The sequence below is a fragment of the Loxodonta africana genome, chromosome 5, assembly GCF_030014295.1.
Source record: "Loxodonta africana isolate mLoxAfr1 chromosome 5, mLoxAfr1.hap2, whole genome shotgun sequence".
Taxonomy (NCBI): domain Eukaryota; kingdom Metazoa; phylum Chordata; class Mammalia; order Proboscidea; family Elephantidae; genus Loxodonta; species Loxodonta africana.
The window spans coordinates 23,042,835-23,066,325 of NC_087346.1; positions in this window are offsets into that span (position 1 = coordinate 23,042,835).

The window sequence follows — 23,491 nt, forward strand, 5'->3', positions numbered from 1 at the left end:
AGGAAGACAAGGCGATATAAAGAAATAAAATTTGGTTTAAACTTAGAAAAATAGGGGTAAAAATTAAGGTAACCACAGAGGAGACTAAACTATCCTACTCATCAAAAAAATACCTATCCATAATTACGCTGAATGTTAATGGACTAAATGCACCGATAAAAAGACAGAAAGTGGCAGAATGGATTAAAAAAACACAATCCTTCTATACGCTGCCTACAAGAGACACACCTTAGACTTAGGGACACAGACAAACTAAAACTCAAAGGATGGGAAAAAAAAATATCAAGCAAACAACAATCAAAAAAAAGCAGGAGTGGCAATATTAATTTCTGACAAAATAGACTTTAAAGTTAAATATACCACAAAGGACAAGAAAGGACAGTATATAATGATTAAAGGGACAATATCCCAGGAGGGTATAACCATTTTCAATATTTATGCACCCAATGAAAGGGCTGCAAGATACATAAAACAAACTCTAACAGCATTGAAAATTGAGATAGTCAGCTCCACAATTATAGTAGGAGACTTCAACACACCTCTTTCGGTGAAGGACAGGACATCCAGAAAGAAGTTCAATAAAGACACGGAAGATGTAAATGCCACAATCAACCAACTTGATCTTACAGACGTATACAGAACACTCCACCCAACAGCAGCCAAGTATGCTTTCTTTTTTAGTGCACATGGAACGTTCTCTAGAATAGACCACATATTAGGTCATAAAGAAAGCATTAGCAGAATCCAAAACATAGAAATATTACAAAGCACCTTCTCTAACCATAAGGCCATAAAAGTGGAAATCAATAACAAAAAAGCAGGGAAAAGAAATCAAACACTTAGAAACTGAACAATACCTTGCTCAAAAAAGACTGGGTTATAGAAGACATTGAGGATAGAATAAAGAAATTCATAGAATCCAATGAGAATGAAAACACTTCCTATTAGAACATTTGGGACACAGCGAAAGCAGTGCTCAGGGGTCAATTTATATTAATAAATGCACACATAGAAAAAGAAGAAAGGGCCAAAACCAAAGAATTATCCCCACAACTCGTACAAATAGAAAGCAACAAAAGAAATCTTCAAGCACTAGAAGAAAGGAAATAATAAAAATTAGAGCAGAACTAAATTAAATAGAAAACAGAAAAAAAAAAAATTGAGAGAGTTAAGAAGACCAAAAGCTGGTTCCTTGAAAAAATTAACAAAATTGACAAACCGTTGGCCAAACTGACAAAACACAAACAGGAGAGGAAGCAAATAACCCAAATAAGAAATGAGATGGGCGATATTACAACAGACCTAACTGAAATTAAAAGAATCATATCAGATTACTATGAAAAATTGTACTCTAACAAATTTGAAAACCAAGAAATAGATGAATTCCTAGAAAAACACTACCTACCTAAGCTAACACAGAGGTAGAACAACTGCATAGACCCATAAGAAAAGAAGTGATCGAAAAGGTAATCAAAAAACTCCCAGCAAAAAAAAGCCCTGACCCAGACTGCTTCACTGCAGAATTCTACCAAACTTTCAGAGAAGAATTAACACCACTACTACTAAAGGTATTTCAGAACATAGAAGAAGTGTGGAACACTCCCAAACTCATTCTATGAAGCCAGCATATCCCTGATACCAAAACCAGGTAAAGACACCAAAAGAAAAAAAAAAAAGAAAACTACAGACCTATATCCCTCATGAACTTAGATGCAAAAATCAGCAAAAAATTTCTAGCCAATAGAATTCAACAACATATCAAAAAAATAATTCACCATGACCAAGGGGGATTCATACCAGGTATGCAGGGATGATTCAATAGTAGAAAAAAAAATTGATGCAATCCATCATATAAATAAAACAAAAGATGAGAAACACATGATCTTATCAATCGATGCAGAAAAGGCATTTGAAAAAGGCCAACACCCATTCGTGATAAAAACTCTCAGCAAAATAGGAATAGAAGGAAATCTCCTCAGCAGAATAAAGGGCGTTTATACAAAGCCAACAGCCAACATCATCCTAAATGGAAAGAGTCTGAAAGCATTCCCCTTGAGATCTGGAACGAGACACGGATGCCCTTTATCACCACTCTTATTCAGCATTGGGCTGGAGGTCCTAGCCAGAGCAATTCGGCTAGATAAAGAAATAAAGGGCATCCAGGTTGGTAAGGAAGAAGTAAAACTATCTCTATTTGCAGATGACATGATCTTATACACAGAAAACCCTAAGGAATCCTTAAGAAAACTACTGACACTAATAGAAGAGTTCAGCAGAGTATCGGGACTCAAGATAAACATACAAAAATCAGCTGGATTCCTCTATACCAACAAAAGGAACATTGGGGAGGAAATCTCCAAATCAATACCATTTACAGTAGCCCCCAAGGAGATGAAATACTTAGGAATAAATATTTTCAGAGACTTAAAAGACCTATACAAAGAAAACTACAAGACACTACTGCAAGAAACCAAAAGAGACCTACATAAGTGGCAAGACATATCTTGCTCAGGGATAGGAAGACTTAACATTTTAAAAATGTCTATTTTACCAAAGTGATCTATAGATACAATGCAATTCTGATTGAAATTCCAACGACATTTTTAATGAGATGGAGAAACAAATCACCAACTTCATGTGGAACGGAAAGAGCCCGGATAAGTAAAGCATTATTGAAAAAGAACAAAGTGGGAGGCCTCACTCTACCTGATTTTAGGACCTATTATACCGCCATAGTAGTCAAAGCACCCTGGTACTGGTACAACAACAGATGCATAGACCAATGGAACAAAATTGAGAATCGAGACATAAATCCACCCACATATGAGGTTAGTTGACAAGCTGATAGTTGACAAAGGCCCAAAGTCAGTTAAATGAGGAAAAGATGTCTGTTTAACAAATGGTGCTGGCATAACTGGATATCCATCTGCAAAAAAAATGAAACAAGACCCATACCTCACACCATGCATGAAGACAAACTCAAAATGGGTCAAAGACCTAAATATAAAATCTAAAACGATAAAGATCATGGAAGAAAGAATAGGGGCAACTCTAGGAGCCCTAATACATGGCATAAACAGTATACAAAATATTACCAACAACACAGAAGAGAAAATAGGTAACTGGGTGCTCCTAAAAATCAAACACCTATGCTCATTCGAAGACGTCACCAAAAGAATAAAAAGATTACCTACAGACTGGTAACAAGTTTTTACCTATGACATTTCCGGTCAGCATATGATCTCTAAAATCTACATGATACTGCAAAAACTCAACTGTGAAAAGACAAATAACCAAATTAAAAAATGGGCATTGGATATGGACAGACACTTCACTAAAGAAGACATTCAGGTAGCTAACAGATACATGGGGAAATGCTCACAATCATTAGCCATTACAGAAATGCAAATCAAAACTACAATGAGATTCCATCTCACTCCAACAAGACTGACATTAATCCAAAAAACACAAAATAATAAATGTTGGGGAGGTTGTAGAAGGACTGGAACACTTCTACACTGCTGGTGGGAATGTAAAATGGTACAACCACTTTGGAAATCAGTTTGGCACTTCCTTAAAAGGCTAGAAATAGAACTACCATATGATCCAGCAATCCCACTTCTTGGAATATATCCTAGAGAAATAAGAGCCTTTACACGAACAGGTATATGCACACCCATGTTCACTGCAGCACTGTTTACAATAGCAAAAAGATGGAAGCAACCAAGGTGCCCATCAACAGATGAATGAATAAATAAATTATGGTATATTCACACAATGGAATACTACGCATTGATGAAGAACAATGATGAGTCCATGAAACATTTCATAGCATGGAGGAATCTGGAAGGCATTATGCCGAGTGAAATTAATCAGTTGCCAAAGGAAAAATATAAGACCGCTATTATAACAACTCAAGAAATAGTTTAAACAGAGAAGAAAATATTCTTTGATGGTTACAAGAGAGGGGAGGGGGGGAGAGACGGATAGGGTTTTCACTAATTAGATAGTAGATAAGAACTATTTTAGGTGAAGGGAAAGACAACACACAATACAGGAGAAATCAGCACAACTAGACTAAACCAAAAGCAAAGAAGTTTCCTGAATAAACTGAATGCTTTGAAGGCCAGCGTAGCAGGGGCCAGGGTTTGGGGACCACGGTTTCAGGAGACATCTAAGTCAATTGGCTTAATAAAACCTATTAAGATAACATTCTGCATCCCACTTTGGAGAGTGGTGTCTGGGGTCTTAAATGCTAGCAAGCGGCCATCCACCTGGTGCAAAGGAGAATGAAGAACACTAAAGACACAAGGTAACCATGAGCCCAAGAGACAGAAAGGGCGACATAAACCAGAGACACATCCTCCTGAGACCAAAAGAACTAGATGGTGCCCGGCTACAACCAGTGACTGCTCTGACAGGGAACACAACAGAGAATCCCTGAGGGAGCAGGAGAGCAGTGGGATGCAGACCCTAAAGTCTCATAAAAAGACTTAATGGTCTTACTGAGACTAGAAGGACCTGAGTGGTAATGGTCCCAAGACCTTCTATTAGCCCAGGACAGGAACCATTCCCAAAGCCAACTCTTCAGACAGGGATTGGACTGGACAATGGGATAGAAAATGATACTGGTGAAGAGTGAGCTTCTTGGATCAAGTAGACACAAGTGACTATGTTGGCATCTCCTGTCTAGAGGAGAGATGGGAAGATGGAGTGGGTCAGAAGCTGGCCGAATTGACTAGAAAAGAGAGAGTGGAGGGAATGAGTGTACTATCTCATTAGGGGGAGAGCAACTAGGAGTATAGAGAAAAACGTGTATAAATTTTTTGTATGAGAGACTGACGGGATTTGTAAAAAAACAAAAACAAAAACAAACCAAGCCCGTTGCCATCTAGTCAATTCCGATTCGTTGCAACCCCATAGGAAAGAGTAGAAGTGCCGTGTATGGTTTCCAGGGAGCACCTGGTAGATTCGAACTGCAGACCTTTTGGTTGGCAGCTGTAGTTCTTAAACACTAGGCCACCAGGGTTTCCAAACAGTCATTAAATAACCACCAAAAAATTAGGGAGCGTTATTATCATCTAGTTACCACCATAGAGCTACGACAATTGGGATAACTCTATGAAAATACTTCAGATTATATCTCAGTGAAAATCTCTCTTAGACATTAGATTAATATATTTCAAATATATGTACCAACTATAGTGGTGTGACCCACCATATTGATCATAAACATCAGTCCCAGGAAGAGTTTAGTCCTAACCAGATCTGTAGTGCCACTGTGAATCGGAATCAACTCAACAGCGACAGGGAAAGTGTCTGTAATACACACTACAAGCCATTGCATAGACCACTGATCCAGTGCAGCACCAAACTTGTCCAGGGAGAAGAAATCACATTTAGGCAGAGAAACAGACTTTTCATCTGATTTGTGCCCAGAACATGTAAAAAACATAGCAGATTGCATGCTGTGTTGACTAAGGAACATAGATATGCGTTTAAATCACTTATGTTTTACATTTTTATGATACGTTGGTGAATTATATTCCTTTGCATTTGTAATTAGAAGGCAGAACAGATATGATGGCTTCTTTTAAAGTGATATGTCCATTAAAATAGCCTATACTGCCAAGTAATTGTTTCCTTCAACAAAGGATCCTGTCCATTGTGATGGTATTTTTGAGCCATTTAAACAGACTATGAAGAAAAACATGTGTGTCTTCAGGAAATGTTGATTGATTATGAAAGTCAGAAATGTTTGTTACAGAGGTTCGTTCAGCTGTGTTTATAAGTAACACAGTTATATATATAGTGGCTGTTGTTTGTTGTTTTCTTCTTCTTTTGGAGGTGGGACAGCATCAAAGAAACATCCCCTCTTTCAAATCACTTTTTGTTCCCATATTGAAAAGAATCAGTCAAACCTATCTGTATTTCAAAAGAGGCCAAGACTGTGGTGTTTTAATAAACTATGGCGCAGTAAACCTAAATTTTCAACGATCACACATTTGGTGATCAAATGTGTATATTAGTCTTGGCTCTTTGTTTGAACCTAAATAAAATGTGGATTTCTATTTTGATCAATGAAAAAATAATAATTCACACACGTCTCACTCTATCCAGATGTGCGATAGCGTGCGATTAAGGCACAAGCTTTGGAGTCAGACAGACTAGTGCTAACTGCCACCTTTCATCTGTGTGACTTTGCGGAAGTCATTAATCTATATACTATGATGGATAATAATATCTAACTCATACGGGTATTGTCATGATCCATCAGTTATGTAAAGTACTTTGCTTGGAGCAGGGGATCCTTCGACAGTCTGAGTTTATAAACTATTTCTCAGAGTTTTAAATGAATAAATTTTAAAAACACACAGGATTTAACTGGAAATCCATTAGACTAATTATCAAAATACCTAGCAAAGATAAACTTGTAGTGCATGTACTTTTTATTAACACACCGAATAACAAGAGTTAGTTGCAGGTCTAATAACTACTGTAATTTTGAAGTAGTGATAAATGTTTACATTATTTTGAGATATCTATAGCAAAAAAAAAAAAAATTTTTTTTTTTATAGCAATTGTCCACCACATACATGTCTGTCAGTTTGTCATACTGTGGTGGCTTGTGTGTTGCTATAATGCTAAAAACTATGCCATCAGTATTTCAAACACCAACAGATTCACCCATGGTAGAGGGGTCACAGCAGAGCTTCCAGACCGAGACAGACTGGGGAGAAAGTCCTGGCGATTTACTTCCAAAAATTAGGCAGTGAAAACTGTATGGATAGCCACAGAACATTGCCAGATACAGTGTTAGAAGACGAGCCCGTCAGGCTGCAAGACATTCCTGATATGATGGGAAAAGCTGCCTCCTCAAAGTGGGGTACGGATTGACACAATAGCCTCAACAATGGGCTCAAACATACCAAAGGTCATGGAGGTGGCGTGGAACCAGGCAATGTTTTGTTCTGTTATACATAAAGTCATCATGAGTGTAAAAATGGTGTGAGGGCAGCCATCTGACCTCCTGTAACTTCTGAAGAAGGAAGGAGAATAAAAATCAAAAGCCTCAGGCTGATTTCTATGAGGCAGAGGTCAGACATGCCTCCTCTGCCCACCATCTTTACCAATTCTGACACCAACCATCATTCCCATGGCACTCTCTACTTCTCTGCTGGGTTTGATAATTTGTTGCAATGGCCACACAGAACTCACAGACAATACTCATGATTATGGTGTTTATTAAGGAAGTAACAGGTTACAATTCAGGTTCAGGAACACTCAGGATAGAGTTCTTCCATCTGAACAGCCTCTTTTCAGCTGTGCCCACAGGCATGCCTTCCTCTAGCCCCTCGGCCTCTTCCCTGCTTAGGCAAATGTTACAAAGCTCTTTTAGCTCTGCTGATAAGTATCCCGAGGCACCCCACTCTGCCTGTAAGCTTTGGCCCAAAGGCGCTCAGCTCTAGCTCCATGGGTCAGCAAACCTAGCTCCATCAAGTACCCAGAGGCACTCTTCTCTAGCAGGCCTCCTGTCCAATGCCATTCAGCCTTCTTGCTCTGTGGGCCAGGAAGCCCAATGCACCATCTCCTGCTGGCCTTGCCTGCTAGTCTTTCCTGCTGCCATTTCTCTGCCACCACTTCTCGCTGTCTTCAGTGTTACAGCATTGTCTCTCTCGGTCTCCTGGTTCCAGGAGCTTCTCAGCGCAGGGATTCCGGATTCAAAAGATACGCCCTGCTCTTGGTCCCTCTTCCTTGGTGGTGGTGAGATCCTCTTTCTGCTCTTAAAGTGGCTCTCCTTTAAGCCTAGTGGGATAGCAAAAGTGACCAATCCCCTTGGTAGGCCACAATTACCTTATTTGCACAGTCCCACCCAATCACTTGGGTGGGAGTTCAAGACTACCGTGAGAAAGGCTACACAAAAGCAATCTATCACAACACAGTGAGTCAGAGCCCACTCGGCAGCAACTAACAACAACAGTAGCACAATGTGATATAAAAAAAATGCCTATGATTTCTGTTGGTAGCAAAGTCCCAAGTACACTGAAACTTCTGTAGCCTGACTTCATAATTGAAGAAATAACTAAAACTCAGTTAAAAACCCATTGCCATTGATTCAATGCCAACTCATGGCAACCCCATGTGTTACAGAGTAGAAACCCACATAGGGCTTTCTTGGCTGTAATCTCTACAGAAGCAGAGTACCAGGCCTTTCTCCCACAGCGCTGCCGGGTGGGTTCAAACCACTAACCTTTAGGTTAGCAGCTTCTCATAAACTGCTTGTGCCACCCTTGGAGGTATTAGAAAAAAAGAACGTGTTTTTCTCCATGGGAGTTTTCCCTATAAACTTAATATCTGAATTCCAGATTAAGAATCCTAACTTGTTCAGATTTCAGGGTTACTCACCATCATTACTTTTTAAAAAAAAATCTATATTTTTTTAAAAAAATCTGTATAGTACATAATTGTACCCAGTGCATTGTATGGTTTTTAATGTGACAGTTACATAGATTTATTCCCTCTTTCCTAGAATTTGGAATTAAGGCCATTGGATGTGGAGACAGAGAGAGTAGGATAAAAACAGTAAGTCAATACATGCTATAAATCCAGGGTCACGAGCATATTAAGAGGATGGAAAAAGTACATGTAAGGGTTGAAAGGGAGAGGCCCTTATCAGATTGGGTGGGGTTTGAGGAGGCAATTAGGAATTAGAATAAGGGAGCCAAGCTTATATAAGAGCAGAGCAATTTTCTTTGTCAGTCAAAATTAACCAACTGTTACTGGTGCAAAGGACTGAGGAGTATGCCCTTTTCTTAGGAGCCCTGGTGGCACAGTGGTTAAGAGTTCAGCTGCCAACCAAAAGGCGGGCAGTTCAAATCCACCAGCCACTCCTTGGAAACCCTATGGGGCAGTTCTACTCTGTCCTATAGGGTCACTATAAGTCAGAAGTGACTCAATGGCAATGGGTTTGGTTTTACAGGCCCTTTTCTTAACACACCTTTCTGGCTAAAACTCACTTTGATTTGTGTAGCCTTGACACTTAAAAGAGAATGGAGTGTTGTCCTGCAAACACACATATGCATACCGGAGTGCCTTCCCTCAAAATGATATTCGAATTCCAGTGATCTTCCTTCACATCTCCCTTCAGAACTTTCTCTGTACAAGATGCATTTCTTACTTTCTAGAAGCCATAGTAATTCATTCACTTTGAACAAACAAAAACAACTGGATAATGGGTGTCTTAGTTATCTAGTGCTGTTATAACAGAAATACTACAGGTGGATGTCTTTAACAAAGAGAAGTTTATTTTCTCGCAGTAAAGTAGGCTCAAAGTCCAAATTCAGGGTGTCAGCTCCAGGGGAAGCCTTTCTCTTTCCGTCGGCCTTCTCATCAGTCTTCCCCCGGACTAGGAGCTTCTCTGCGCAGGGATCCAGGGTACCAAGGCCGTTCTCTGCTCCCAGCACTGCTTCCTTGGTGGTATGAAGTCCCCCTGTCTCTCTGCTCTCTTCTTTCTTTTATATCTCAAAAACACTGCCTAAAGACAGAATCCAATCTTGTAGATTGAGTCCTGCCTCACTAACATAACTGCCACCCATCCTTCCTCGTTAGCATCAGGAGGCAGGAATTACAACATATAGGATAATCACACAAAACCTGGAATCATGGCCCAGCCAAACTGATACACACATTTTTGGGGAGACATAATTCAATCCATAACAATGGGTCATAAGTGGAACGTAGGCATTGAGCAGATAATAGAACGGAGAAAAATGACAATGTAGAGAAAACCAAGAAGACATTGTGCTGCTTAACAGCCAGGTGAACATCAGTGATATGCTGTTAAGCAAAGAGTGCTTATCATTCCCGTCATTGTTTAAATTAACCAGAGTTGATGCAGTGACAAGTGCATGTGACAAGTACAGTCTCTAATTTCAGAACTCTCCTCTATCTGCCGAAACATACTGTGGTTCAATAGTTTCAGAAGAATAAACAAATGCAAGAAAAGACTCTGACAATGTGATTCTTGACAAGAATTTTATCATCCTGGTATAGACATAATGTAGCAAAACTCTTCTCCAAGGTGAGGTTCAAAATATATCTGGGATATTCTGCAATCCATCCAGGAACAAGTTGAGCTGGAAACAAAGTAGAAAGGCATTCTCTGTTGTGCCTGGTTTAGTGCACAGCAGCTTCCACCTTTGCAGAAAAAAGGAAAATAGAAGTCATAAAATTAATGTGGATTTTTTTCTTCTAACTATGTTGGTAGCCTGTTAGAACACCTTGGATTCAAGGGATTTTTATGAATGAAAAGCATTTATGGGAAATTGTATCAGATACTGTTGATTGGCTTATATCTAACCCCTTCCCTTTCTTCCTTACTTGATATTTTTTGAGTGTTGTGTCAGAGTGGCTGCTGTCCTGCAGTTGTTGTTGTTGTTTTTGTTAAGTGCTGTGAAGTTGGTTCCGACTGACAGCGAACCTATGTAGACTAGAATAAAACAAAACACTGCCCCAATCCTGGGCCAGCCTCACAATCTCTCCTATATTTGAGCCCAGTGTTGCAGCCACTGTGTCAATCCATCTCGTTGAGGGTCTTTCTCTTTTTTCCTGACCCTCAGCTTCACCAAGCATAATGGCCTTCTCCAGCGACTGGTCTCTCCCGATAACATGCCCAAAGTATGTGAGATGATGTCTCGCCATCCTCACTTCTAATGAACATTCTGGCTGTATTTCTTCCAAGACAGATTTGTTTGTTTTTCTGGCAGTCCGTGGTATATTTGATATTCTTTGCTAACACCATAACTTAAATATATCAATTCTTCTTTGGACTTCCTTATAATTTGTCCAGCTTTCCCATGCATATAATAAGGTGATTGAAAACATCATGGCTTGGGTCAGGTACACCTTAATCTTCAAGGTGACATCTTTGCTTTTTAATACTTTAAGGGGATCTTTTGTAGTGGATTTGCCCAATGCAATACGTCATTTGATTTCTTAGCTGCTGCTTCCATGGGCATTGCTTATGGATCCAAATAAAATGAAATCCTTGACAACATCAATATTTTCTCTGTTTATTATGATGTTGCTTACTGATCCAGTTGTGAGGATTTCTGTTTTCTTTATGTTGAGGTGTAATCCATACTGAAAGCTGTAGTCTTTGATCTTCATTAGTAAGTGCTTCATGTCCTCCACTTTTAGCAAGCAAGGTTGTGTCATCTGCATATTGCAGGTTGTCAATGAGTCTTCCTCTAATCCTGATGCTACTTTCTTCTTCATGTAGTCCAAAATTCTTGAATTATTTGCTCAGTGTACTGATTGACTAAGTATGGTGAAAGGATATAACCCTGATGCACACCTTTCCTGACTTTACACCATACAACGTTCCTTTGTTCTGTTCAAACAACTGCCTCTTAGCCTATGTACAGGTTCCACATGAGCACAATTAAGTATTCTGTAATTCCCATTCTTCCACAATGTTATCCAAATTTATTATGATCTACGCAGTTGAATGCCTTTGCATAGTCAGTAAAACATAGGTAAACATCTTTCTGGTATTCTCTGCTTTCAGCCAAGATCCATCTGACATCAGCAATGATAAGTCCTCTTCTGAATCTGCCTTGAATTTCTGGCAGTTCTGTCGATGTATTGCTCTACCCATTTTTGAATTATCTTAAACAAAATTTTACTTGCGTGTTATACTAATGATATTGTTTGAAAATTTCTGCATTCTGTTGGATCACCTTTCTTTGGAATGGGCACAAATATGGATCTTTTCCAGTCAGTTGGCCAGATAACAGTCCTACAATAACACCTATTAATTCCATATGAATTGAATTATATATGGAATAAAGTCTACCTGGAATAAAGACTACATTTCCCAGACTTCTTTGTGTGGCCATGTGACTGAGTTTTGACCAATTGGATGTAAACAACAAAGTCACTAGCAACTTCTGAGAATGTTCCTTAAAATACAGCTGCAAGCTGTTCACCCTGTCTTTATTCCTTTTTGAACCCTGCTGCCTGGAATGTGGACATGATGACTGCTATCTTTGATTAGAAGGACAAGGGCCACACTCTAAAAAAAAGCAGACTGGTGAGTTGAAATAAGCAGATTGGCTGCAAAATGGACAGCAGCTATGCTCATCAAGGAGTACAATCTATTTCTTTACACCATGCATCTGGGACAGCCTGTGACTTGCTCTGGCCAATAGAATGCATCAAAAGTGACCATGTCCCAGGTTTATGTCTAGATCTTAAGAACCTTTGCATGTTTCTACCTCTTGTACCCCAGCATTACCATAAGCACAAGCCCTGACTAGCCTGCTGGAGGATGAGAGACCATGTGAAGGAGAGCTGAGAAGTCCCAGCTGACAGCCAACCAAGCTCCAGAAGCAGTTACGTAGCCAACACACAGCTCATGTAGACCAAAGAGAGACTGACCCAAATTGCCTGCATGCTGAATCATGAGCTAAACAAATGGCTGTTGCTTCAAACTATTTGGTTTTGGGGAGATTTTTAATGCAGTAATAGGAAGCTTTGGATATTTCTGCTCTCCTGGACTCTCGCCTCTGCCATGGGAACAAGCCTAGACTACTTCAGGTTGAGAGGCAATGTTGAGTACAACAGACTGAGCCTAGCTGTCCCAGCTGAGGGCCCAGACATGGGAGGAAATCCACTCAATGCCAGTAAATCCACTGACTACAGATGCACGACCAAGTTTAGCCAAGACCAGAGGAACTGCTCAGTTGACCCACAGATTCATGAACTAAACATAAATAAATGTTTATTATTTTAAGACATTGGGTTTTATGGTTGCTTGTTACACAGCATTATTGTGACAATAGATAACTTGCACATTGCACAGGATGCTTACCTCTAAATTTTCAAGTGGGCAACTCTCTTTCTTACTGAAGCCTGTACTATTTTGGATCTCTGTTACTTTCAGCCAAACCTGTTTTTAACTGCTATGGGCATCAGAATTGAATCCAGATTGGTCTAAATTAATGATGGGTTATAAATGCCTTGCCAGTGATTAATTTAATTGTAGTCATGTGACGTTCCTGAAAAGAGGAATGCTGAAGGTTCCTGGAAAATGTTTTCTTAGAAAGAGATGCATGAGCGGAGAAGACCCCATTTTCCATCAGACCTTGACATATCTGCGTATGATGCCTAGAACTTGGTAGCTATCTTACAACCATGAGATGAGCTGGTCTCTAAGCAAAAGATGATATTCTGAGGATAGTGTAGTGGAAAGATGGACAGAACTTGGGTCTTTGATTGAGCCACTTGATAACTTCCTTTAACTCCAAACTACTAATTATGTAAAATAATACGTATCTCTCATGCTTGAGCAGGTTGAGATGAGTGTTCTGTTAATTCTAACTGAAAACATCCCAAGTGATGAAAAAATTCCCCATATACTTTATACTGTACCAGCTGGGCCAGGTCTTTAAATCACTGAACAAAATGTGCAGTCACTGCTCTCTAGGATTTTACAATCTAGCAATCTCGATTATAAAACAGATTGAGTATAATAAAATTCTCATTAGCTACCTAGTAGCGAAAGTTATTCCTTTGATATCAAAGAGGAGTTCTGGATCACTTTCAGACAAATTTACCTATCTGTTAAATATATTTTTTTTAATTCTTTTTTTTTTTCATTGTTAGAAGAATGTGATCATTGTGTAAAATAATCCTTTTTTGGCATACGTATTATTAAATGATGGTAATAAAGGGCTTATACTTCTATTTTCAGTCTTCATTCAAGTTTAATTCAGAGTAATCTTGCCTTGGGATGCTAAAGTAGGCTTACAGGTAATATGGTGATAATTAAATATAATTAATTAATCACTGGTATGCATGACAAGTCAATGCACTAGTTTAGAAATAAACATGTGAGATTGAGAATTGAATCTGGATTACTCATCTTCCTCATCCAGTTTTTTGGATGAGGTAACCACGCCCAACTTCCTTGGCCTTGGAGTACTTAGGGGTTGATAAAGGAGGAGGTGATTAGTTGTACTGGAGGGCATTTGTGGGCACCATGAGCTGGGCAAGGCCTAGCACAGGCTGACTTCAGGATTCAATTTTAGTCTTAGGTCACCGATTTGCTCCTTCCAGTGCAGGGACTCTTCTGTGGAAGTTACAGTCTCTGCACATGAGGTATTTGAGCACTCTGTCATTTTGTAGTTCTTTTTCATAGGCACACTTTTTTCCTCCAGTGGTTTTTATAGCTGGCTACCTGCTGTGTCCATTGTGTATACCACAACAGGAGCTGTTGCCTCAATTCCTCACAGTTGGAATCGTTTTTATGTTGTTAGTTCCCTGCAGTGATTTGTTTCTAATTCTCACAAATATCCCTTTTCAGGCTTATCTTTTGAAGCTTTCGTTGTATTCCACCAAAGATGGAGTGAAACACGTTCACATGGGGCAAGTGAGGACTCACTCATGTGCACATCATCCAAGAACAGCACTGCCAATCAACTAGGCGGTTTTCATAGATGACCCATATTAGGTGCATCAGATTCATGGAAGCATGGAATGTCAGTGCTACAGGGGGACTTAGAATCTAAGTTTGGTTCTGTATATGTCACAACTAAGTGGCACCCAACATCCAATGAGATCACAAAAAATGATCAGTAGCACATCACTCTGACAATTTAACACGAAGTACACGCTAAATGCTAAACCCTGATAATGTGGTAGGACAGGATTTTGTTTTCCCTTCTCTTTAAGTCCTTATTTCCCACCACACAACCCTGTGGGGAGTGTCTAGGGTCAGGCAGAACAAAGAAACAAAGACTTTGTTAGAAAAATAAGGCATTGAAGTTATGTTATGAGAGGACATCAATGTTAGGAAGAGGAAGGTTTATTTATCTTGACATTGCTTCACTCTGAAAAATTTGAAGGATCTAAATGTTTCTGCAGTGATTTATAGTTTAAATTCTTTTGGTCTCACGGGGATGGATCCACAAATGACTCCCAGTCTCTCTAAGATGAAGCTGAATTCCTAGTGAGTGGTGGGTAGTTGCTGTTGGTGGTAGGGAGGGATCATGGGGGACAAAGGGAGAAGTGACATTCTAAGAGCTGGTGCTTCTGGATGGCCATTTGAATGGTTTCTGTTTAGACTGAAAAGTGACTCAGTTTGAAAAGTTAAAGAAGTATATTGCACCATCCTCTGGGTTCTGTATCTATTTGCAATCATGTAGAAATAAGATCATTCCCTTTTTCATCACGGACTGTATCTACACCTACCTACAGGGATAGTTAAAAAGAAAAAAGTGAAGAATATGTAAAACCAGTAAAAGATATTTTCCAAATAGTTGCAAATTGCCATCAGGTCTATTCTTTGTAATAGGAAAATATGGTGTATAAGGGCTAGAATGATGTCTTACTTACCTTCGTGTTGTATAATATCATGATGCACAGTAGATGCATAACAATTGCTTGATAAATCAATGAACGATTGAATGACGAGGAAGTAGCTCATAGGAGTGTGCCTAAGAGAAAAGACCTGATTCTGGCTATCGAGGGCTCTCTGATACTAAGAGCTGCATAGTTGACAGAAGAGGAGCTTCTTCATGTGGTCTCAAAGTTGACTCTCCCGTTAGGAGGGTCGTGAAACTAGATAATTTGAAGAATGCCTATAGAGCACTGCTGCTCAAGCACCTCTGAATTACAAGCTTCCATTCGCACTAACCTGGTAGATTCGAACTGTCAACCTTCTGGTTGGCAGTTGTAACTCTTAACCACTATGCCACCAGGTTTTCCTTTAATAGGGTTGGACTATTGGTTTCCAAAGTGTGGTTTGTGCACCTCAGGGGGTGCACAGAATGATTCAATAGGGATCAGGAATAAATTATTAGAACTTCTAGTGATATGTATTTTTTTCTTAAATAATATGAGAAAGTTTTATTTAAGTCATACCAAAAACAAAAACCAAACCCACTGCCATTGAGTCGAATTCCAACTCATAGTGACACTATAGGACGGAGTAGAATTGTCTCATAGCATTTCCAAGGCTGTAAGTCTTTATGGAAGCAAACTGCCACATCTTTCTTTTGTGGAGCTGGCTGGTGGGTTTGAACTGATGACCTTTCAGTTAGCAGTTGATCACTTAACAACTGAGCCACCAGGGTTCCTTATTTAACTATACTAGTATTTAAAATTGAGATTGGCACTATAATCTCATCTGCCTGTCAAATGGCATCTTAGTTCTCTTAGTGACTGTAATGGAAATACCACAAGTGGATGGCTCTAAAGAACATAAATTAATTTTCTCACAGTTCTGCAGGCTAAAAGTCCAAATCAGGGCCTTGATTGTGTTGATTCCTTCTGTGAGCCTCTCTGCTAGTTTCTGGTGTCTGGTGGCAATCCATGGTATTTTTTGGCATTTCCTGGGGTTTCTTGGTGTTCCTTGGTGTCTGTCTTACCCCTGAGTGTCTCTTTGTGTTTACTCTGGTTTTTTTATACCTCAGAAGTGATTAGGTTTATGATCCACCCTACATTGGTATGACCTCATTAACACAACAAAATAAAAACTACAGGGTCGTATTTACAGATACAAGCATTAGGGCTTAAATGCGTACTTGGGAGAGGGGCATAATTTAATCCATAGCAGATGGTCGCATGGCAGATATGGCTTTAGGTGTATCCTGAGGAGGGGTAGGATTAGTTGAGCGAGTTAACTTGGTATCTTCACATACTTGCTTGTTTTCAGCATATGCAAAGTTCAGTTTATGTGTAAGCAAGTGGGTGGCTTTACTGATTGCATCACCTGGCTTTAACTAAACTAGTCTTCACAAAATGGACAAATGGCATCAAAAAATTCCTGCAAAAAAACCTTAGATGAAACATAAAAGTAATACAGCAAACACAGATGAAGAATAAGAAATTGGTGAACAGAAATCTTGTAACTCATAGCAACAGCTTTTTTTTGACCACTTTAAGTTTTTTAAATAATTACATCTAATTGCACCTTCCTGTGGCATTTATTAAAACACAAAAACAAAAAAATCAGTTCCATGGAAGTAAAGTGACACTTAAAAAAAAAAAAAATGAGAGGAGGTGGAGCCAAGACCGCGAAATAGGCAGACACTTCTAGTGAGCCCTTTTTACAACAAAGACCCCAAAAAAACAAGTGAAACAAGTATATTTGTGACAAGCTGGGAGGCCTGAGCATCAAAGGCAAGCTTAGACATTGAACTGAGGGGCAACGGGAGGAAGGGGCCCTTCAGAAGTGGAGAGGAGTCATCCGACCCAAATAGCGGGGAGCCCTCAGGCACCATTCCTGGACCAGTGGTGGTGGCAGTGGTGGGCTGGTACTAGCGTTCAGCCGCAGTTTCCTCAGGGAGAAGCAGCCAGCCACACAGCCTACTCACACCTCCGTAACCTGAGGAGAACAGCACTCTCAACAAAAGCTAAGTAATTGTGTATATTTTACCATGCCCCCCCCCACCTGATATTTAGAAAGATGAGAAGATATATATCCAAGATGCTCATCGAACTCCACATGAGGTAGATCTGAAAAGAAAGCCACCAAGACATATTATAATCAAACTTGCCAAAACCAAAGATAAAGAGAGAACTATAAGAGCACCGAGAGATAAATGAAAAGTCACCTACAAAAGAGAGGCAATAAGAATAATCTCGGACTACTCAGCAGAAACCATGCAGGCAAGAAGTCAATGTGATGACATATTGAAAAAAAAATTGAAGGAAAAAAATTGCCTGCTAAGAATCATATATCCAGCACAACCGTCTCTTAAATATGAAGGTGAAATTAAGACATTTCCAGGTAAACACAAGTTTAGGAAATTTGTAAAAACCAAACCAAAACTACAAGAAATACTAAAGGGAGCCCTTTGGTTAGAAAATCAATAATATCAGGTATCAACCCAAGAATAGAACACTGGGCAGAGCAATCAGATTTCAACCCAGACAAGGAATTCACAAAAATAAACCAAGATTTCAAAATGCTCAAAACACGGAAACAGCGATATTATTATATAAAAGAAAGCAATATTAAAAAAATAAAGAAGGACTAAGAAATATAATCGTACACCTTCAATACGGAGTGGAAGATATGGCGATACAAAGAAATACAAGTTAGTTTTATATTTAGACAAAGAGGGGTAAATAATAAGGTAACCACAAGGGAGACAAACTATCCTACTCATCAAAATAAAATACAAGGGAAAAATACAGACTCAGCAGAAACAAAATCAACAACAACAAATATGACGAAAGGACAATATATAAAGAAAATCTACTCAGCACGTAAAATTAAGTGAGAAAAAGAAACTGTCAACAACACACAAAAAAAGACATCAAAATGATAGCACTCAATTCATACCTATCCATAATTACCCTGAATGTAAATGGACTAAATGCACCAATAAAGAGACAGAGAGTGGCAGAATGGATTAAAAAACAAGATCCGTCTATACGCTACCTACAAGAGACACACCTTAGACTTTGAGACACAAACAAACTAAAACTCAAAGGATGGAAAAAAATAAATCAAGCAAACAATAATCAAAAAAGAGCAGGAGTGGCAATATTAATTTCCGACAAAATACAATTTAAAGTTAAATCCATCAGAAAGGACAGGAAGGACACTATATAATGATTAAAGGAACAGTACACCAAGAAGATATAACCATATTAAATATTTTTGCATCCAATGACAGGGCTGCAAGATACATAAAATAAACTCTACCAGCATTGAAAAGTGATATAGAGAGCTCCACAATAATAGTAGAAGACTTCAACACACCTCTTTTGGTGAAGGACAGGACATCCAGAAAAAAGCTCAATAAAGACACGAAAATCTAAAGGCCAAAACCAACCAATTTGACCTTGTACACATATACAGAACACACCACCCAACAGCAACCAAGTATACTTTCTTTTCTAGTGCACATGGAACATTCTCTAGAATAGACCACATATTAAGTCATAAAGCAAGCCTCAGGAGAATCCAAAACGTTGAAATATTACAAAGCATCTTCTCTGACCATAAGGCCATAAAAGTGGAAATCAATAACAGGAAAAGCAGGGAAAAGAAATCAAACACTTGGAAACTGAACAATACCCTGCTCCAAAAAGACTAGATTATAGAAGACATTAAGGAAGGAATAAAGAAATTCAGAGAATCCAATGAGAATGGAAACACTTCCTATCAGAACCTTTGGGACACAGCAAAAGTGGTGCTCAGAGGCCAATTTATATCAATAAAAGCACACATCCAAAAAGAAGAAAGGGCCAAAATCAAAGAATTATCCTTACAACTTTAACAAATAGAAGGAGAGCAACAAAAGAAACCCACAGGCATCAGAAGAAAACAAATAATAAAAATTAGAGCTGAACTAAATGAAATAGAAAACAGACAAACAATTCAAACAATTAACAAGACTGAAAGCTGATTTTTTGAAAAAATCAACAAAACTGATAAACCACTGGCCAAACTGACAAAAGAAAAACAGGAGAGGAAGCAAATGACCCAAATAAGAAATGAAATGGGTGATATTATAACAGACCCAACTGAAATTAAAAGAATCAAATCAGATTACTATGAAAAACTGTATTCAAACAAATTTGAAAACCTAGAAGAAATGGATGAATTCCTAGAAACACAGTACCTACCTAAACTAACACAAACAGAGGTAGAACAACTAAATAGATCCATAACAAAAGAAGAGATTGAAAAGGTAAGGAAAAAGCCCCCAACAAAAAAAAGCCCTGGTCCGGATGGCTTCACTGCAGAGTTCTACCAAACTTTCAGAGAAGAGTTAACACCACTACTACTAAAGGTATTTCAGAGCATAGAAAAGGACAGAATACTCCCAAACTCATTCTATGAAGCTACCATATCCCTGATAACAAAACGAGTTAAAGACACCACAAGAAAAGAAAATTACAGACCTATATCCCTCATGAACATAGATGCAAAAATCCTCAACAAAATTCTAGGCAATAGAATTCAACAACATATCAAGACAAATAATTCACCATGACCAAGTGGGATTCATACCAGGTATGCAGGGATGGTTCAATATTAGAAAAACAATTAATGTAATCCACCACAAAAATAAAGCAAAAGACAAGAATCACATGGTTTTATCAATTGATGCAGAAAAGGCATTTGACAAAGTTCAACATTCATTCTCTCAGCAAAATAGGAATAGAAGGAAAATTCCTCAACATAATAAAGGGCATTTATACAAAGCCAACAGCCAAAAACATCACCCTAAATGGAGAGAGCCTGAAAACATTCCCATTGAGATTGGGAACCAGACAAGGAGGCCCTTTATCACCACTCTTATTCAACATTGTGTTGGAGGTCCTAGCCAGAGCAATCAGGCTAGATAAAGAAATAAAGGGCATCCAGATTGGCAAGGAAGAAGTAAAAGTATCTCTATTTGCAGATGACATGATCTTATACCCAGAAAACCCTAAGGAATCCTCAAGAAAACTACTGAAACTAATAGAAGAGTTCAGCAGAGTATCGGGATACAAGATAAACATACAAAAATCAGTTGGATTCCTCTACACCAACAAAAAGAACATCGAAGAGGAAATCACCAAATCAATACCATTTACAGTAGCCCCCAAGAAGATAAAATACTTAGAAATAAATCTTACCAGAGATGTAAAAGACTTATACAGAGAAAACTACAGTACACTTCTGGAAGAAACCAAAAGAGACTTACTTAAGTGGAAAAACATACCTTGCTCATGGGTAGGAAGACTTAACATTATAAAAATGTTTATTCTACCAAAACCGATCTATACATTTAATGCAATTCCGATCCAAATCCCAACAGCATTCTTTAATGAGATGGAGAAACAAATCACTAACTTCATATGGAAGGGAAAGAGGCCCCAGATAAATAAGGCATTACTGAAAAAGAAGAACAAAGTGGGAGTCCTTACTTTACCTGATTTTAGAACCTATTATACTGCACAGTAGTCAAAACAGCCTGGTACTGGTACAACAACAGATACATGGACCAATGGAACAGAATTGAGAATCCGGACATAAATCCACCCACATATGAGCAGTTGATATTTGACAAAGACCCCAAAACAGTTAAATGGGGAAAAGACAGTCTTTTTAACAAACGGTGCTGGCATAACTGGATATCCAAAAACCTAGTGCCATCTGCAAAAAATTGAAACAAGACCCGTACCTCACTCCATGTGCAAAAACTAACTCAAAATGGATCAAACACCTAAATATAAAATCTAAAACGATAAAGATCATGGAAGAAAAAATAGGGACAACGTTAGGAGCCCTGATACCTGGCATGAACAGTATACAAAGCATTATTAAGAATGCAGAAGAAAAACTAGATAACTGGGCGCTCCTAAAAATCACACATCTATGCTCATCCAAAGACTTCACCAAAAGAGTAAAAAGACTACCTACGGACTGGGAGAAAGTTTTTAGCTATGACATTTCTGATCAGTGCCTGATCTCTAAAATCTACATGATACTGCAAAAACTCAACTGCAAAATGACAAAGAAACCAATTAAAAAAATGGGCAAAAGATATGAATAGACACTTCACTAAAGAAGACATTTAGGTAGCTAACAGATACATGAGGAAATGATCACGATCATTAGCCATTACAGAAATGCAGATCAAAACTACAATGAGATTTCATCTCACTCCAACAAGGCTGGCATTAACCCAAAAAACACAAAATAATAAATGTTGGAGAGGCTGTGGAGAGATTGGAACACTTCTACACTGCTGGTGGGAATGTCAAATGGTACAACCACTTTGGAAATCAATTTGGCACTTCCTTAAAAGGCTAGAAATACAATCCCACTCCTTGGAATATATCCTAGAGAAATAAGAGCTTTTACATGAACAGCATATGCACACCCATGTTTACTGCAGCACTGTTTACAATAACAAAAAGATGGTATATTCACACAATGGAATACTACGCATCGATAAAGAACAGTGAGGATCTGTGAAACATTTCATAACATGGAGGAACCTGGAAGGCATTATGCTGAGTGAAATCAGTCAGTTGCAAGAGGACAAATATTGTATAAGACCATTATTATAAGAACTTAAGAAATAGTTTAAACTGAGAAGAAAACATTATTTTGTGGTTACGAGGGGGGAGGGAGGGTGGGAGAAGGGCATTCACTAATTAGATAGTAGGTAGGAACTACTTTAGGTGAAGGGAAAGACAGTACACAATACAGAAGAGGTCAGCACAACTGAACTAAACCAAAAGCAAAGAAGTGTCCTGAATAAACTGAATGCTTCAACCAAAAGCAAAGAAGTTTCCTGAATAAACTGAATGCTTCGAAGGCCAGTGTAGCAGGGGCAGAGGTCTGGGGACCATGGTTTCAGGGGACATCTAAGTTGATTGGCATAATAAAATCTATTAAGAAAACATTCTGCATCCCACTTTGAAGAGTGGCGCCTGGGGTCTTAAACGCTAGCAAGCAGCCATCTAAGATGCATCAAGGAGTCTCAACCCACCTGGATCAAAGGAGAATGAAGAACACCAAGGACACAAGGCAATTACGAGCCCAAGAGACAGAAAGGGCCACATGAACCAGAGACTACCTCATCCTGAGACCAGAAGAACTAGATGGTGCCTGGCTACAACCGATGACTGCCCTGACAGGGAACACAACAGAGAACCCCTGAGGGAGCGGGAGAGCAGTGGGATGCAGACCCCAAATTCTCATAAGACCAGACTTAATGGTCTGACTGATACTAGAAGGACCCCAGTGGTCGTAGCCACCAGACCTTCTGTTGGCCCAAGACGGGAACCATTCCCAAAGTGAACTCTTCAGACATGGATTGGACTAGACAATGGGTTGGAGAAGGATGCTGGTGTGGAGTGAACTTCTTGGATCAGGTGGACACTTGAGACTATGTTGGCACCTCCTGCCTGGAGGGGAGATGAGAGGGTGGAGGGGGTTTGAAGCTGGTGAAATGGACATGAAAAGAGAGAGCAGAGGGAGAGAGCGGGCTGTCTGATTAGGGGGCGAGTAATTGGGAGTGTGTAGCAAAGTGTATATGGGTTTTTGTGTGAGAGACTGACTTGATTTGTAAACTTTAACTTAAAGCACAATAAAAATTATATATAAAAAAAATGAATAAGAGGCGGAGCCAAGATGGCGGACTAGGCAGACGTTACCTCGGATCCCTCTTACAACAAAGACACGGAAAAACAAGTGAATCAATCACATACATAACAATCTACGAACCCTGAACAACAAACACAGATTTAGAGACGGAGAACGAACTAATACAGGGAAGCAGCGATAGTTTCCAGAGCCTGGAGCCAGCGTACCAGTCAGGTACGGCACAAGCACAGAGACCTGCTCCACCCCCCTGAACTAACCCCGGGAGGGGGACCAGCCGGTTCCATGGGCGGCGTGGGACGCAACTGGTAGGAGAAGTCCCCGGGAGGCAGTGACTGATCTTGGAGCAGAAAGAGCAGCATCCGA